At 38.8% G+C, this 16,581-nt stretch overlaps 1 protein-coding gene across 2 annotated transcripts in view; it reads left to right on the top strand.

Annotated features, from left to right (window-relative positions):
• TRHDE (thyrotropin releasing hormone degrading enzyme) overlaps window positions 1-16,581 on the top strand; it is a 425,213-nt gene that overhangs the window by 22,519 nt on the left and 386,113 nt on the right. The window lies entirely within an intron of this gene.

Consider the following 16,581-nt stretch of genomic DNA (forward strand, 5'->3'; position numbering starts at 1 on the left):
TTAATCTGAGTCTCCCACATAGGTGTCAGGGTTCTGACTAGCTGAGCCATCATCTTCTGCCTCCCACGGTGTACACTATCAGGAAGCTGGAGTCAGGATCTGGATCTAAGAATCGAACCCAGGCACTCTGATGTGGGATGCAGGTTTCTCAAGTGACATCTTAACCACTACACCAAATGTCTGCCCATGTGGTATGTTTATACTTGATGATGTGTGTGAGAGATTGCATGGTGTTAGTCAGGTCTGTTTCTGTCTTCTTGGACAGAAGAGAGTCTGGCTTGACCATTCGTTCCTTAGTCTTCCTAGTAGGATTTGGATGACCACCGAGGAAATTGCTGGTTTAGCTGTCTCCTCATCATAGTCCTGGCATCTCTAGAGTAAAGCAGTGGCATAAAGTATGATAATGTAAAAAGGTCTGCTCTTCTTTTCTGCTTTTTTTTCCTTCTGACTTCAAATTTTATTATTATTTTATTTTCCCTCTTCTTCCCCCCCTTAGATTTTTAGGATTTTTATTTTAAACAATAAAGTCTTGTCAAGCCTTTATAATCTGAGAAGTAGAGTGTTGTGTAATGTCAAGGAGCGATGAGGATAGAGATTAATGGGGGAGCCAGATCATAAACGGATTTGTATGTCATGCTAAGGAGTTTTGATTTCTGTTAGGCAGAGGGGAACCATTAAAGGATTTGAGCTTGGGAGGGCTTCAGATTGTTTCAGGAGCTTTCTCCTGGGGATAAAACGAAAAGTCTTGTCTTTGCCAGAAGACTCCCAGTTCCTCTTCTCCATTATTTACTTGACCGGAATCTGTTTTCCTGCTGGATTAAGGCTGCCATGCTGATCTAGTTCGACTTTCCTGAGGATTAGGGAACAGATACTAAAGTGGCTATACAGGCAAGCAAACAAGTGTAAACTGTTTAAATTGCAGCTGGCATGAAAAAGCAGCCAAACTTTTGCATCTGGTTTCAGACACAAAATGGGCTCTAGTACAGAGAAAGTGCTCCGAGAAACCAGGATATTAAAACAAATGATGAGGCAAAATCATCCTGTAAAGGTTGATGTTACTCAGGTTCAAATGTTTCCTACAGTTTTTCATGTCAGATTTCAGAAAGACTAACCACAATATTTGGTTGAGATATGTCAATATTTCTGCAGGTGGTACTTGCAGGAAACAGAAAGAAAAATTCTTCGCTGAAGAATCCTGTATTATTACTGGAAGGCCTTTATATTCCGATGGGCATATAAAGCTAAAGAGTCAGAGTGGTAGAATTGTCAAAAAGTGCTAATAGTACTATCTGTCCTCAGCTACTGCCACCTACTAATGTTTCTTGACTTCCTTATCAGGCCAGATGGCAGGATGGAACTCGCTGGGTCTGTGAGATGCTGCTTTTTTCTGATGAGGTTTAATTTGCAAAGGAGCTGACGAATGCCTAAACCCAGTGATTATCCATATGTATTGTTCATATAGCACTAAAAACTACTTATTTCTTAAAACTATAGAAAACCATTTCTCTATTCATCTAGAAATATATATATATATATATATATATACACATATATATATCACAATGGTGTTTAATAGTAAACTTATAAGTGTGGAAAATTTTGGCATAATTAATGTCAAAGAGAGAACAGATTGGACAAAACTCATAAGAAACTCACCTAGATGTGGGAGTAAGAATGACAGGGGCAGGAAAATATCCTGAAATTTACTGATGAACTTTAATCAGCTGATTAAGAAGATACTGGGGCGGAGGCGGTGCTATGGTGTAGTGGATAAAGCCACCACCTGCATCCCATATGGGTGCCGGTTTGAGTCTCTACTGCTCCTCTTCCAATCCAGCTCTCTGCTATGGCCTGGGAAAGCAGCAGAAGATGGCCCAAGTGCTTGGACCTCTGCACCTGTATGGGAGACCCAGAAGAAGCTCCTGATTTCAGATTGGCCCAGCTCTGGCTGTTGTGGCCATTTGAGGAGTGAATGGAGGATGGAAGACCTCTCTCTCTGTTTTTCTCTCTCTGCCTTTGTGTAACTCTGCCTTTCAAATACATATTTTTTTTTTTAAATGAAGACGAAGATACTAGGTATCTTCTCTGGAGTTGGCATCCTGTTATATATACTGTGTATAAACGTGTGAGGCTTAGATTTTGTCTTCAAGGAATTTAGGAGCCAGTTTATACGATAAATAACACTGGATGGTATGATGCACTATATATAAAAGAAAGGTTGATTCAGGGGTATGTCCAGTGTTTGAAAAGAACAGAGAAGGATACAGATGGGAGCACAGATAGTTGCTGAGAAGTATTGGATTTTGAGAGATGTGTGGATAGGGGTACATGGGAGGCAGGTAAGAGAGCATTTCTTGTGGGCAGAAGTGTGCAACAAATCTGTGCCTGTTGGATTTTCTTCATAGTTAGAAGATTACTTACCAATTAGTTGTTTGCAAATGTCTTAAAGGCACTCAAGAAAACTTACAAAAGAGAAATTCAACAATAAGGTCCTAGGAAGCACTCGTAAGTGAAGAACTAAACCTGATGCTCCTATCTTGGGCAAGACTGCCTTGAGGATCCATAGAGTAGACATCAATGAACAGTCATCTTTTTATTTTTTAAAAGATTTTCTTTATTTATTTGAGAGGTGGAGTTACAGACAGTGAGAGGGAGAGACAGAGAGAAAGGTCTTCCTTCTGTTGGTTCACTCCCCGATGGCCACAATGGCTGGAGCCGCGTCGTTCCGAAGCCAGGAGTCAAGTGCTTCTTCCTGATTTCTGACATAGGTGCAGGGGCTCAAGTACTTGTGCCATCATCTGCTGCTTTCCCAGGCTATAGCAGAGAGCTGGATTGGAAGAGGAGCAGCTGGGACTAGGACTGGTGCTTATATGGGATGCTGGTGCTGCAAGTGGAGGACAGTCTTCTTTGTAAGAACTGTTACCAGATTTTCTGAGAGTGCGAGCATTGTTGCTGTTTATGTTCTGAAAGAGAGTGTGAGCATTGTTGTTTTTGTTTTGTTTCGCTTTGCCTGAATTGTATGCCCATATAAAAGGATGGTATGCTTGCTGAGGTTTGCCACCACACCCAGCAAGGACAGATGACATTTGGTATGAGTAGTTTTTCAAAAGAAAAATGGTCTGACATTAACAAGAATGGGGATAGTGTGTTCTATAAGCAAAATATTGGGAGTAGGAATTTGACTTAGCCTATAAGATGCTACTCCAGACACCTGCCTGCATCCTACGTCAGAAAGACTGGGTTCAAGTCCAGCCTCCAGCTCCTGATTCCGCCTTCCTGAATGCAGACCTCAGGAAGCAGCACTGATGGCCCAAATGACTGACTTCCTGTCTCCCTGTGGGAGACCTGGATTGAGTGCCCAGCTGCTAGCTTCAGCTCTGCCCAGTCCTGGCTGTGACAGAAATTTAGGAAGTGAACCAGTGGATGGGAACTCAACCTGCCAATCTTTTTGTCTGTTTACTTCTTAAATAACAATAATAAAAGTATCAGTTTATAAGTAGAGTAAAATAGAAAAAAACAGAATAAAATATCAGCATACATATCACTTCTTAGTTGTTAGGTATGTTCTAAATATCGTTTCTTGGAACACTTTGGGGCAGGAACTGTGGTCCTTATTTTCTAGAGTAGGAGAGAGAGGGAATGCTTGGCTTGCTTATGATTGTGTGGCTCACAGCTGACAGAGCTGGCATTCATATCTCAACAGTGGACCTGGGGTTGTCCTCTTAATTGTGTGGCCCCCAGAGGAAGGTGTTGGATGGGGAGTTGCAGGAAGTAAAATGGGGTCAGAGAGGGGTCGAGGAGAAAAGCTTAGGTTGGAAATGGAGAGAAAGGAGGGTCCCAAAAGGCTAAGGGAATGTGATGATTGAAGTGAGATTTAAGAAATATTCATCTCGAAGAAGTGTGCTGGATACTTTGGAGGGGACAAAGTCTGAGGTCCTGAATACACGTGGACAAGTCGTGACGTGGCGTGGATAGCAGGATGCGGACCTGACAAAGGCAAATTCCCTCACTGACTGTATACCGTTCTCACGTGGAAATAGTTTTCTTCTTTTCTTTTTCTATCTTTTTTAAACATAGCTCGATGGGATCTCAATTACTGAATTCAGATTTTAAAAGCTGTTTGTATAAAAAGTAAGAATTGCCCTAGCACAAGAATGTAACTTCTTCGAGGAAGTTTTTCGGTTTCAATCCCTGCAGGAAGCCTTGCCATAGCTAAGACTTTCCCTTCTTTGAACAGGACTGGACCTTCAATTAGAGTTCTGTTTGGATTATTGTCCTTAAAAATTCATATTGTTTTCTTCATATCTTTTCTAATTTACTGATTGCAAGATTCGTAAGGACAAGAACTGTTTCCAGAATAAAACACACATTTATATATATATGTCGTACATACAATTGCAAACATACACTCTGTCTATATAACATATATGGCTATATATCATATATGTGTACATGTGTATATATAATATATGTGTACAGCACTTATATCTGCAAAAATACTCCAAAAAGTTCATGGAAAATAGAATTAAAATGGAAGTTTATTTTGATGTAAACAGTTTGAAATTCATTTATACAAGGGGTCTTTAGAAACTTCATGAAACATTAATATTAAAAACAACTGTGTGAATTTCAAAATACTTTTCACCAAAGTAAACTTGCCTTTTTAATTTATACCCTGTGACATGGCATAGGTCCTTGCCCATAGCAGTCACTCACTGCATTTACAAAGCGTGGGTGAACAAAAGAAAAAAAAAAAAAAAAAAACAAAGCGTGGGTGATGCAAGATGCATTTTGAAAGAAAACTTAGTAAGTCTTACTGAGTGCCTTGATTTGGGTAAAAAATGAATAAAAATTAATCAAGGAAAACTTCAAAGATTTAGCTTGCTTGACTGGTACTTTAGCCCTGGGCTTCGGCTTTTAGAGTTTTTTTTTCTTTCTTTCCCTTCCTCTCTTTCTTTCCCCTACTTTTCTCCATGCTGGCCAGAATGAGGCATTTCACTGCCTTTACTCCCCTGAAACTTAACACCACACAACCCTGGCATACGAGAGTGAAAAAATGAAGAAATACAGAGTACGTTTTTTAAAAAAAAATGGCACGTTTATTATATGTGCCTCTCTGATGAAATGTAAATTAAATGGCAAGTCAGGCTGAAAGTTAGGCTATCTCTACACATGCTTAGAGTTGATGAAGGGGTATCTCATCATTTCAGATAGGGAAAAATAATCCTTTGAAACAGGATCACTTTCTCTGGAGAGTATTTTTTTTTCCTCCTCTTCAGTGACTCCTTAGACGCTGAGAAATTCTATCAGAAGAGGCTCTTGGGGGATGTAAGAGATGCTTATGGTAGAGGCAGTCCTTTTACCTTCCCTCCCCCTAGGGAGAGGTAGTGTGAACAATGAGTGAGTGAAGTAGCCCTGTGTAAAAGAATCAGCTGAGAGTATAGGGATTCTCTTAAGTGATATATTTCCTAGCAGAGTGTGGAGGAGTCAAGTACTGGCCAGGCAGAGAAAGTTCGTGGAAATAGCTGTGATACTTGGCCAGTGGAGGTTGGGTTTTAGATCCCAGCACTTATCAGGAGCTGGTTTCTTAACTGAAGTCATAACCCCTTACATACAACAGGAATAACAATGTATGCTTTGAGAAACTTAAAAGAGACAATGGACGTGAAGTGCCAAAGTGCACGACATATAAGCGTGCTCAGTGCTTGTCAGCCACACAGACAAGAACAAGTTTATGTATCACTAGTGAGCAGGCTAGGACTGTAGGTGGGGTGGGAAGAAAATGAGCACAGGTGGCTAAACAGGAGCCTTTTATCCATCAGTGTGCAAAGGGCAGGATGGCATTGCTGAAGGGATGAAGACACGAAACATTGCCATTTCATCTGGACATCCCCCATCATGCCACTGTGAAAAGCATTGCAAAAATCCCATGTTTATTTTCTCCATAGTTAGTGGACGTGAGAGATGTGTGACGTATGTTTTTCTGTTGCTCTGATATACGCGGGAAGAAGGAATTTTCTTAGGTTTATGGAAAAAATATTCACAGGGAGAAATTTGGGAGAGAAAAGTGTTTGAAGAGAGAAGGAGGTTAAAAGAGTAGTGGAAAGTTGTCTATACCTGTTACCTATATCCACCTATTAAAAAATAAAGTTAAATCCTGCCAGTTATCAAGATATATGATTAATGATAGAGTGGAGGAAAAGGACACACTTGTTAAAGGATGAGAGATTCTCCACTTTACTGGAACTACACAGAAATCATTCATCCAATTGTTTTTGCTCATGATTTTATTTTAAAATAACCTCTTATTAGTCACTTATTATATGTTGGGTACTGTTCTAAGAACTTCATATGGGTTATATAATTTAGTCTTCATAATTATATGAAGCAGTTTCTGCTGCAGTATATTCTATAGATAAGGAAAGGTAGGCTCCAAGAGGCCACCACTTGTCCATTGTAAATGCTGGAGCTGGGGCTCAGGTTCAGGTGGTCTCACGGCAGAACACTCTGCTGCTTCGCTGTACTACTAAGAGGTGGTAAGGCTGAATGTATACAGGGCAGACACAGGAGTGAACATGACAAACATGGGATCTCTCTTCAAGGGGCTTACTTTCTGGCTAGAAAGTGAGACACTTCTCAGGGAATGTGTTTTTGAACAAACTACAAATCTCTTGGGGTAGTGTTCATGCAACACCCTTTCGTATGGGATTGCTTAGTCTCTACACTGTTGATATTTTGGACTAGATACGTTTTTGTCTCAAAAGTTTGTCCTGTGCATTGCAGGATGTCCATAGCATCCCTGGTCTCTACTCACTAGATGCATTACCACTATGACAGCTGAGAAACCTCCAAATGTTGCCAGATGTGCTCTAGCAAAATCACTCATGGTTCAGGACCACTGCCTTGGAAGCATGTCTTCAGTAGCTGAGGATTCTATATGGAAAGGTGTGGAGGTGGCTTCATCTGGAGGTGTGTAGCCGATTCACAGGGTGACAGAGGACTCACTGGTGTTTACTTCTACAGACAAACATGGGCACAAAGGCAATGAGAAAAAAAATCTAAAAGTACATCACTGGTAAGTTGAGGAATGGAAAAGAGAAGGAATAATAGACAAAGGTTTCCCTATTTTTCTGTGATGTTACTATAATGAAGAGCTAATGAAAGAAGATAGTTTCTTATGTGGGGAAAAAAAACAAAAGAGAACGGTACATTTTATACTATGTTATATGGTCAGGGGTTGTTGGCTGTTTTAGGGGTAGTCGGAGTGTTCAGTTTGCAGTGTTTCCAGTGTGCTGTTTGAACAGTGTTCATTTACTCGTCACATCCAGGTATATGAGAGTTGGAGGCCCCACTGCAATGATCTTCATGTGCATGTTAGATTCTTTTTCAAGATTACACTTATGGACTCTCCTCTAGGCTTATTGAACCTGAACCTTCAGATACAGGCCTCAGCATTAGAGTTTATGAAAAGTCTGTGGTGTATGCTCATGAGTGAGGCAGGGACTGAAACTTATCTTCCTGTGTTCTCTATCCAGATTGATCTTTTGTGACTCCGCTTCTTCCTTTTAAGGGGATATCCCAAAAGTCACATACAGAGCATTTCTTTTTAGTTCTTATTGGCCATATCTTTGTCACACGCTAAACCTGGTTGCCAGGGATGTTGGTAAATATAGTTTTTATTCTATAAAGCCATATGTCAAGCTAAAAGTAAGGGATTCTAAAAGAATAAGGGAAAATGGACATTGGTGGTCAATTAGCAATCTGTGTCACAGATTGTTTTTAAAACACAATAACTTTTCACACTTACATTGAATATTAAACATGTGCCAGGATCAAGAGAAAGCAACCATGTGCTCCTGCTATCATTATCCTTGTTTTATAGATAAGAGAATGGAATCAGAAGGGACGGCATTTGATCATTGTAACATAGTGGATGTTAGAGCCAAGGTATTAAACAGGATTTACCAGATTCTACAAAACATTTTTCATGCGATAATCTAATTCCACTAGCTCAGTTTTTCCAAGTAATCTACTTGTTTAAGTTTGTAGAGCCTTTAGATTTAGTTATAAAACATAGTTGGCTGTTGGTGGTAACGGTAATGTCAGTAGTCTCTTATCCTTCAGATCTTGTTAGACTTTTACTGCTGTATATTTTGAATACGTACTTTGTTTTATTAGTTCTAAGTGATGATAAGAAATATGCATTAAGCTGCAGAAAGAGCTTGATGTTTTTCATAAATTTGGCAAGATTTTCGACCTACAGTGCTCAATAATCTAAAGGATCATACATGATTATCAGGGCATTTTTGGAACTAATTTGATCCTGGGAGATCAGATTGGTAGGAATTCTAAGTTGGATTTATATAAATATGTAGGGTCTCCCCATGATAGCCAGTTCATGAATCAAGTAGAAAAATACTTGGCTAAGCTTATCTATCATCTTAAGATGACACAGTGAACAGTTTCTGGTAAGTTTTACAGCAAAATCTTTCTAATCCAGAGGACATTTGATAATGAGTCCTCTCGGCTGAATCCATCTAGAGTCTTTCCTTAGACATTTTTTGACATCCAGTATCAATGAGGCAGGTGGTATACATAAATAAACCAGTGATGTTTTAGAAAATTATTAATATAGGGAATATTTTTTCCAAGTCCATGACTGACCTTTTAAATAGCAAGTAATTCAGAGCATACTGGTTTATTTAGGGAGATATTTCCTCTGTAAGCAGATTTTATGAGGTTGTAGATAAGAAGAAACCAGTCTTACTGAGTCTTACTGTTCCATTTGTCCATCATCTTATCCTGTGGTTAGATGAAGATTTGGAGAGAGAAAGAGAAGAAAGGGGATAGGATAGAGATGAGACTGACTTTTATATTAGAACATTCTGCTAGATAAAAAGGATCCCAATAAAATTTCAATAATAAAAGCCTTTAATTCTGGGAGGTAGTTATAAAAGTGTTATTCAATGTTCTTTTTTGTACTTTTTATTAAAAACTATCAAAATCCCAACAATAGCAACAAAACAACTCTGACAAAGATAAAAAGGTTACATGTGACATGCTTAGCAGAAAATAATAAATGCTAGTCTACAAAGTAGACTAAATCATTTTCAACAGTTAATCCTTTCTGAAAAAGGGATTACTCAATCCCACTGCAAGATTCAAAGCAAAATAGTTATGGGCAGATACAGAAGATGATGGTGGAACCTGGTTGTTGCCCATGGTATGAATTCTGCATAAAATCAGAGTCATAAATTGCCACTGGTGACAAGTAATTAGTCACCTAGTGGTGACTATAAATCCAGGAGAATTTGGGTTACAAGAATCCCTTGCCTCTTAATATGTTCAATAGGATTCACTTGAGAACAGTTGTATCAGGATGTATCTCCAGGTATCTAGTTTAATACATAAGAGGACCAAACCTGCTTCCTCCCTTAAAAAAAATTCAAGATATTTTATTGTTGGATATGCCAGATTTATTTAAATGACTAGATGCAGTCACATAAGAGTGGCTAATTTTGTTTAGTAATTTTATGGGTACTATATCCTGTGTGCCTAAAACATTTATTTTCCTCAAACTTGCCTATGTTATCCTTCCACACACTCCAAATATTGGAAGACACTCTGAGATTTCTCTTTAGGTGTTCTGCCTCTTTCTTCTTGCCTGTTATGACTGTTTAGCCTGTTTGGAGTTCATATCTAAGGCTAACACACTACTCTGTCTTTATGGGGTTATTTTAATTTTAATTTTATTATTTTAAATTTAATTTTAATTTTAATTTTATTTTTAATTTTTATTTGACAGGTAGAGTTATAAACTGTGAGAGAGAGAGAGAGACAGAGAGAAAGGTCTTCCTTCCGTTGGTTCACTCCCCAAATGGCTGCTACCACCGGTGCTGTGCCAATCTGAAGCCAGGAGCCAGGTGCTTCTCCTTGGTCTCCCATGCAGGTGCAGGGGCACCCATATAGGATGCCGGCGCCACAGGCAGAGGATTAACCAAGTGAGCCATGGTGCTGACCCAAGAACTCTTTAATCCACTGGTTCACTCACCAGATGACTGCAATAGCTGGAGCTGCGCTGATCCAAAGCCAGGAGCTAGGAGCTTCCGCCTGGTCTCCCACACAGGTGCTGGAGCCCAAGGACTTGGGCCGTCTTCTACTGCTTTCCCAGGCCATAGCAGAGAGCTTGATCAGAAGTGCAGCAGCTGGGACTTGAACAGGCACTCACATGGGATGCCAGCATCATAGGTGGCAACTCTGCCCGCTATGCCATAGTACCGGCCTCTTTGTGGGGTTATTGCTAGTAATAAACACCAGCTCCAACGACAGGTCCCATGCAGTGTGAATTGTTTATCAACTTTCTTTCCCTCCACCTCCCACATGACTGAGAATATGTTCTGGTGGTGGGTATCCAATTGAAACTGTCTTTAAGTTTTCTTTGAGAAAATCTTGAGATTAGATAAAATCTTAATAATTTGCAAGAGGGACTAGTAAGATTTAGATACATCTATTTCATATGAATGTTTTTGATATCTGTAGTTTATACTGAGGACAAACAGTACAGTAGTCATTAATTCTCCCATAAGATTTTGATTCCATTTCAAAGAGTAGTTATGAACTAAGTATACTATCTCTGTAAATATTAAACTAGTGATTACTTTTTGAAAATCTGCATAATACTAACATTGTTAAATCAGGAAGGGCAGAGATCATTTACACAAATTTCATTTCTCTGCCACTTAAAGTAGAATTTCACTCTAATTTCTCATTAATTTTACACTTGAATAATTGTATAATAGTATTACAGGAAATAGATGTCCATACTTCAGCTGTAGCAAATATGAAAATAGGCATTCTTCTCTGTGTAGACACCATGATTTTATTCATTGCCATAATACAAGAAGGTTCACTCAACATATACTTGAATTTTCACGTTTTAGACAATAGGGACACAGCAGTGAATAAAACTGAACTTCACAGAGCTTAAATTCTATTCCAGAGGGGCAAAGCTGACAAAATATTAGGATACATAATATGTTAGATGATGTGTGCTAAGGAGGAAAACAGAGAAAAAGAGTGGTGTGACTTAACATAGGAAAGGGCTTTCTGAAAATGAATTTTGGAGCAAAGACTGAATTGAAGAGGTGAGCCTTGGGATGTCTGGGGGAAAAGGATTTATGGTTGAAGGAAGAGCCAGTGCAGAGACCTTGGGGCAGAGCAATGCCTAGAGTGTTGTGGGTGTTGAAAGAAAAGAGCTGTGGGGTTAAGAAGAGAATGGTAGATGATGAGGCCAGATGTGTGTGTACTTGGGTGTGCATACATGTCAGTAGAGCTTTGTAGGTGATTATGGCAATTTTTCCCTTCAATACTGTTTCAAGCCAATGAGTGAAATATCAGGCTCATATTCTCTGGCCATGGTGTGGGCTTTTCTGTGACGGGGTAAGAGTGCAAGCAGAAAGACTATCTAGATGGTTATGCAACATGTAGGCAATGGAGTATGGAGAAGTAGTGGCAGTTGGGATCTATTTTGAAAGTAGGGCTGATGGGAGTCATGATATAATGGATGTGGCTGGTGAGGAAATGAGAGAATTCGAGGAGCATTCAGGTTGTTTTATGCCAATGAGATAACTAAAATTTCTAGGTTACACAGGGAACAGCTGAGCTAGTTCCTCACTGTTGTCAGAAAGAATAATTCTGAGTCGGCTCAACTAAAGCCAAAATTGAAATATCTCCATTGTCCAAATGGATAACACTAAATAACTCCACAGAGCAAAGTAGTTAACTGAGTTTTGAGAATGAATTTTGCAGTGAACACATTTTACATGCACCTTTGTGCAAGCATTTTTTAAATTTAAAAATCAGATTTTTTGATGAAGATACTCCTTTTTCATACCTGTCTTTTCCATATTTTAAGTAAACTATTTGCAGTTTATCCAGTAACTTCCTGAAGGCATCAGTAAAATCTCAACAGCATATTCTTTTTGCTTTCTTGAAGGTCGTCCCCTGGTTCATGTTGTATGGGCTCTCAGAGTGGAGCAACTCTGACTCTTGCCTTTCTTGGTGGCAAAAGCAGATTCATTTTTCCTCCAGTCCCACAGATTATTGGCACTCCATGCACACATCAGTGAACATAAGGACGGATTGCCTGTGACCCAGCATTTGGCAATGACTTCTTCAGACAATTGATACCTTAGAAATCATTTAATGGGCATGCTGACAGTCCACTTGTTTATGTCAGTGCATGTGCCTGGCATTGAGGGAGGATTTTAAAGCTTGATGCATTCTCAGTCTGATTCTACTTCTATGTATTAGCTGTGCTATTTCACCACTTTAAATAAGTAATCTCATTTCATCTACCATGCATAATAAAAGCTTGTTAGATGAAATAAGATTATACATGCAAAGTCCCTGGCTTGTGGAAGATGATTTTTCTTCAGTACTTACCTGTTTCTACAGTGTATTATATTGACAGAAAATAACAAGTCCAATCTAGGCTGCATCAATGGCTATAGAAATTCTTTCACTGAGTAACAATTTAATGTTACACTCTCATTTTTAAAAATAGAAGGTGATATATAAAATGTCTAATTAAATATTATTTCTGTAATTTTACAAAGATGTTACATTACCCAAAATCTCATTTCTAAAGTTTAGGTGAAACATTCCTCATTGAATTACCGTATTACAAAGACATTTTCTAATCCTGAATTATTCCCATTCTGATGTGGTGAAAAGGAAATTCACCAACATGGGAAGCGAGATACACAGCAGACCCATAGAATGGCAGATGTCCTAAACAGCACTCTGGCCTCAGAATCAGCCGTTAAGGCATGCGGATCTGGCTGAAAAGCCCATGAGAGTATTTCAGGCATGGAAAACCAAGATACTCTGGCAAAAAACAAACAAACAAACAAAAACAAACCCTAAATGAAAGATCTCTGCGAGTGAGATCCCAGTGGAAAGAACAGGTCATCAAAGAACGAGGTACCTTTCTCTGAAGGGAGGAGAGAACTTCCACTTTGACTACGACCTTGCCTAAATATGATCAGAGTCGGTGAACTCAAAAGGCTTCCATAGCCTTGGCAACTCATGACAAGAGCCTAGGGTGATTACTGATGCCATAAACAAGAGTGTCAATTTGTTAAGTCAACAACAGGAGTCACTGTGCACTTACTCCTTATATAGGATCTCTGTCCTTAATGTGCTGTACATTGTGATTTAATGCTATAACTAGTACTCAAACAGTATTTTTCATTTTGTGTTTTTGTGTGGGAGCAAACTGTTGAAATCTTTACTTAATGTATGCTAAACTGATCTTTTGTATATAAAGAGAATCGAAAATGAATCTTGATGTGAATGGAAGGGGGGAGGGAGTGGGAAAGGGGAGGGTTGCGGGTGGGAGGGAAGTTATGGGGGGGGGAAGCCATTGTAATCCATAAGCTGTACTTTGGAAATTTATATTCATTAAATAAAAGTTAAAAAAAAAAGAAAAACCACAATGAAAAAAAAAAAAGGAAACACACATCAAAGCCTAGTTGCATAGTTTATCTTATTTTACATTTTCATAACTCTAGTCTACTTACTTTTAGTTTGTTTCTTTGTTCATATTGAATATAAGAACTTTTGTTACATTGAGTGTATTTTATTCGGCTAAAATTTATGTATGATAAGTAGAACTCTTAAAATTGATAGGGTTTTGACAGATATGAAACCACTCCCATGATTAACATACAGATCATTGTCATCTCCTCCAAAAACTTCCCTGTACCTTTCCCTCTATCTCCAGTTCTGGGTAACTACTATACTGAGTTTAATCCTGCAAACCTCTGCATAGTCACTTTACAGGTAGAAGGCAAGTGACACTAGTTTGAGAAGGAAAGAGTGAGTACCTACTCTTCAAAGGATTTGTAGGCAGAAAGTGTGAGTGTTAGTCATACAGAAAATAAAGAAGGGATTTTAAAACTACAAAAGAATTTTAGCAAAAAGCCACTAATTTTTTAAAGATTGATTTATTTGAAAGGCAGAGTTAGAGTCAGAATAAGAGATCTTCCATCTGTTGGTTCACTCCCTGAATGGTCTCAACAGCCAGGGCTGGACTAGGTGGAAGCCAGGAGCCTGGAATTCTGTCTGGGTCTGCCTTGTGGGTGGTAGGAACCTAAGTACTTGGGCCATCTTCTGCTGCTGTCTCAGGCACATCATCAAGGAGCTGAATTGGAAGTATAGCAGTCAGGATTTGAATTGGCTCTCCTATGGGATGCTGGCATTGCAGGCAGTGGCTTACCTGGCCTTAAAAGCTGATTCTTAAAGGCTGTTAGAAAGGCTAGAGATCCATGAAAAAAGAGGTCCCAAAGGAGATGAGAAGGACTTAAGTAAAACATCAAATTGAGGGGATAACTGGAAACAGGAGGAAAACGAATTTTCCTTAAAAAATGGAGTTGGGATGGCATGAGATGAAGCAGATAAGAGGCATGTTTATATTATACTTGGAGGTAGAGCTAGAGAGTTTATATTTGATGGTTCAGTTTCCTCAGTCAGGTGCAAGAAAAGTTCATCTGTGGAGTTACAGAGAGGACAAAAGATGCCTGAGAAAAATAGGAACAAAATGATGCTTTGGGATAGCAGCTGTGGGGAAGTGGGACCACGAGGTTGTTTTTTTTTTTTTTTTCCTGGCAAGGACTGTTGATGGTCCTTGGATAAAGGACAGTGGACATTGAATATCAAGGGAACCTATCACATGGTGTATTTAAGGTTTTTTTTTTTTTCTATTTTCAGTTGCTCTTTGTGACCTGCATATAGCAGTAAAAGAAGGAGAAAACGGATATTTCAGAGTTGAGGAGTAGTTTCACAGGGGTACAGAGGAAGGACAGAAAAATCAAAAAGTTGAATGCATTTCATAGAGAGATTGACACTGTGTACCATGGAGTTTAAATGTGTTGGGAAACTAGAGTTAGGAGTTAGGATGGGATATGAAACATTCAATTCTGTTTAAGAAATGAAGCCTTATTCTACAACATAGAGTGAAATACTGATCTTTCTAATGTGCTACTTGTTAGTGCAGTTTCTATGAACACAAATGTGGAAAGTGTGCACCTTAGTTAGAGGGTGCCTTATGCCCAGGGCAGGAGTAGTGAAACATGCTGTGACACACAACAGTTGACAGTGCTGAGCCAAGGGATCTGGAGCCATGTTAACTGTGTGTGAGTTCTGGTCCCTTAGTTTTCCAGCAGGGTGACCTTGGATGAGTTACTTAGCCTCCCTGTGTTTGAATTTTCTCACCTGTTAAAGAAGACAATAATAGTACCCACCTCATGGAGCTATGAAAATTGAGAGCTTTAACATGTGTAGGTGGCTAAGCCTAGCTGTTAGAATTCCGAAAGCCTGATTTCAAGTCTCATGTCTAAATTCTGAACCTTGGGTTTGCAACCATGAGCAAATCTTAACCCATACTGATTGCTTTGTACTTAGCTCTTCTGTGAAACAGTAATAATAATTTTTAGTGTTCATATTTTAATGACAATGATAATATCAATAAAAGTGCTCTGTAATTTTGAAACACTGTAAACCCACATAAAATATTGTGCTAATTGTATTATGTTTATATAGAAATTATATGAAGTAATGAATGTGAGCATGCTATGAAATATGAAGTGTTTACATAAATGTAGAACATTTGGAATTTTTTTAATCAGAATTTTGATCATATATTTATATAATTATATATTTAACCTGTGACTCTGATGGAAAAATGTATTGGTGGGAAGGAAGCCATTTAAATTTCTAATTAAAATGAAAGATTTGCTTTCCTTGTAGATCTTATTTCCTTCCTTTGCCTTCGCATGTGGAGTTGAAATTTGACAGTACCTAATCAATACCAATTTCAGCTGATTCTGACCTCTAATGGTATTGAATCCAAGAATTTATTCATGTATAGAATGTTTCAAGTTCTCTTAAAGATTTGTGACACCTCTGTGTTTTAGCTTCATGGAGTATTATTGGATGAAAAATTATAGCACTGATACCACTATTTTCTTTTCCCCTTTCCACTTAATTTTTATTAAAGTCAAGTTACTAGTGCATAAGTTATATACAGTAATATTCACCTTTCCTAGGTTCGTATTTCTGTAGATTTTGACAAATGCATATAGCTGCTAATGCTGCCTCAATCAAGGTAGAGAACATTTCTGGTATTCCTAGAAGTTCCTTTATGCTTCCTAAAGGCCAGTCCTTGCCTTGACCTCCACCTGTAGACAACCCTGGCCTTTTTTTCCCCATTACCGATTTTGTATTTTAGTAATATCACATGCCAGTTAAGCATTTTTAAACAGGTTCTGAAAACTTGTTACTGGACTTCCTTATGAATAATAACACTCAAATTATTCATCATCTGGCCTGTGGGAAGGTAGTGTCTGTTTTCATGGTTGGCTATGGGCAGTTGAGTAAAGGTGGTGCTGAGTCTACAGGTGCAGGCTTGGTTGACAACGCAAAGCACCTAGGGCTAGTGGTGCAGTCTTCGTTGATGGGATCAGCACATTAGCATTGCTGAAAATCCAGCAAAAGGAAAAGATTGTCGTTCTCAGTTGC

This window comes from Oryctolagus cuniculus, chromosome 11 (assembly GCF_051225735.1).
Source record: "Oryctolagus cuniculus isolate XC-2025 breed Fujian yellow rabbit chromosome 11, ASM5122573v1, whole genome shotgun sequence".
NCBI lineage: Eukaryota > Metazoa > Chordata > Mammalia > Lagomorpha > Leporidae > Oryctolagus > Oryctolagus cuniculus.